This window comes from Solanum tuberosum, unplaced genomic scaffold, assembly GCF_000226075.1.
Source record: "Solanum tuberosum cultivar DM 1-3 516 R44 unplaced genomic scaffold, SolTub_3.0 scf00151, whole genome shotgun sequence".
Lineage (NCBI taxonomy): Eukaryota > Viridiplantae > Streptophyta > Magnoliopsida > Solanales > Solanaceae > Solanum > Solanum tuberosum.
Genome location: NW_006239077.1, coordinates 1,291,979 through 1,294,729, shown reverse-complemented (window position 1 = coordinate 1,294,729; position 2,751 = coordinate 1,291,979).

Below are 2,751 nucleotides of genomic sequence, written 5' to 3'. Positions count from 1 at the left end.
GCCTACCATCCACCTAGATGCTCATGATTTCGCCAAGTCTTGTGATCGTTGCCAAAGAGAAGGAGGGATTTCAAAGAGGCAAGAGCTTCATATGAATCCTATATTGTTGATAGAGTTGTTTGATGTATGTGACATTGATTTTATGGGTCCATTTGTGAGTTCACATGGGATGAAGTATATTCTTGTTGCGGTTGATTTATGTATCAGTGATGGAGGTTCCCACTTTTGTAATAAGTTGTTCAAGGCGCTACTTGGAGAAGGTATGGTGTCCGCCACAATCTAACCACTCCTTACCATCCACAGACTAGCGGGCAAGTTAAAGTGTCCAACAGAGAGATAAAACAGATTTTTGCGAAGACTGTGAATGCTAATAGAATGGATTGGTCAAGGAAGCTTGATGATGCTCTATGGGCCTATCACACTGCATACAAGACCCCCAATAGGTATGTTCTCCTTACCAACTTGTATATGGGAAGTCTTGCCATTTACCGGTAGAGCTTAGAGCATAAGGCTTTGTAGGCGATGAAGAAGCTAAATTTGGATTGGGGCGCCGCATCTAATCAAAGAATGAATGACTTGAATATGCTTGATGAGTTTCGCTTAAAAGCTTATGAAAGTTCAGCCTTGTACAAGGAGAAGATGAAAGGTATCATGATTCAAAGAATTGAAAAACAGAATTGTTGTGGGTGATCTTGTGCTTCTATTCAACTCTCGGTTGCGCTTATTTCCGGGCAAACTCAAATCCAAATGGACCGGGTCATTTTTGCTCACAAAAGTGCTCCCCCATGGAGCGGTTGAGCTTGAGAACAGTGAAGGAACAAGGTTTATGGTTAACAGGCAAATGATCAAGATCTATTTGGGAAACACAGAAAGTGTGCAAGAAGTTGTTGAGGCCTATAATCTTGATGAAGTTTGAGTAATCAAAAGGCCTGCGTTGTGCTGCGACGTTAAATTAAGCACTGCTTGGGAGGCAGCCCAAGATGTAAAATCTAGCCAATAATAGGTCGTTTAGTAGTTGCTCCTATGTACCTATCTAGACAGTTGTTTTAGTTTTGTTTTAGTATTGGCTAGACATAACATAGGGTCCGTGTCTAAAAAGTGTCCAAAAAATGTAAAAATAAAAGGCTAATGGTTGCTACATGTGCAGGGGCGAGAAACAAAATCTGCAGAATTTTTTTTTATCTGGTGCGGCGGTCTACGGACCCCATCGATGGTCCGTCGTTCACTCAACCGACCGTGAATGGCGTCCGTAGACCCCAGGTAAGTCTCTAAATTTTTCTAAGTGTTGAGGTGATCTACGATCTCGACCTACGGACCGTAAGCGGGGTCTCGTGGGTCGAAACCCTAGTCTGTCCGACCCGACCCGAACTCTCTCTATTTAAAAACCCCAAAGTTTAAAACATTTCCCACTCTTTCCAAAACCCTCATCCGAACCCCCACACCCCAAAATCCACAAACTTACTCCCTTACACCACCCTTTATCAGATCTCCCAAAGAAATTCACCTCCAACATCCACATACTCACAACCTTCCCATCTTTCCTGAAAATTCGCATCATCAAGAGAGTCCGGTGTCCGGGTACGGTACAACGTTGGGCCAAAATCAGTCAGAGTCTAAGTCTCGGCAGGCAATCACACAACTCCTCAATTCTTGTAAGGTAACTGACTGTCCCCTCACTTTGAAATATGATTCATAGCTTGAATAGGGTAAGTCGGGAGTGGGTCTTGACCTTGGGTAGCTAATCATCCCTAAATGCATGTTAAATATGAATTTTAGACTCCATTGGGATGATGGTTAGTGATTATAGGTAATTCGAACTTAAAACCAGTAGAACTATGAGTCTAAATGTAAGTTCCGACTTAGGGTTCCATAACTTGTATGATGGTGTGCTTAACTGAATTATTGGACCCCCAAGAATGACGAACTAGCATGTGGGGTGTTGAAATGCATGATTAGACTTGCTTAGTGTTGTTGTTGATCCTCTTGTATGTCTAAATAATAAGCACTGATGCATAAAATTGGCCAAGACCCACCCACGAGACCCCGTCCACGGACCGTTGTTCAGTCGACGAACCGTTGATCAGGTCCGTGGCAGGGGCCCACGGACCGTTGGGTGACCTACGGACCGTCGGTTCCCTCCGTCGGTTACCACTGTAGCTTACTGTAATTTTTTTTTTGTCCTTCTTGACTTTGTTTGTTTATGGTTCTTAAATTCTTTCCACCATGTTTAGTGTTTGTGTTGGGTACTAACATCTCCTCCGCAGGTACCATGATACCAAATAAGAAAGTCATCATCAATAGGGGCAGGTTAAAATTAGTGGCGCCGACCTTACGATTTATCGATGAGGATACCGACAGGCAACGTGACCCAAATTACTTACTCACACCTGCCCGGACCGCTCGAAACCAGTCCAAGAAGGTGCTTCTCGACGTAGTCACTCCCTCCCAGTCTAATGAGGAAGATACACTGATCGGGTCACTAACTAGGTCTGGGTCCGGGTCCACCACCGGTTCAAGTACACATGAAGTGGCTGCCTCGTCTGATGAGGCATCTAGGTCTGACGGGATTCACATCCCTCAAAATGACCAACCGGATCCTGTAGACGGAGATCCGAACATGTGGTACGTCGAGGGGCAGTGGCAGATTTACCGTGACGCCAAGATGAAGAATGCCAAGGAAAAGATGGCCCGTACAATTACGGAGGAGCGCAAAGTTCTCACCGAGAGCCTCCACACTATGCCAGATATCCA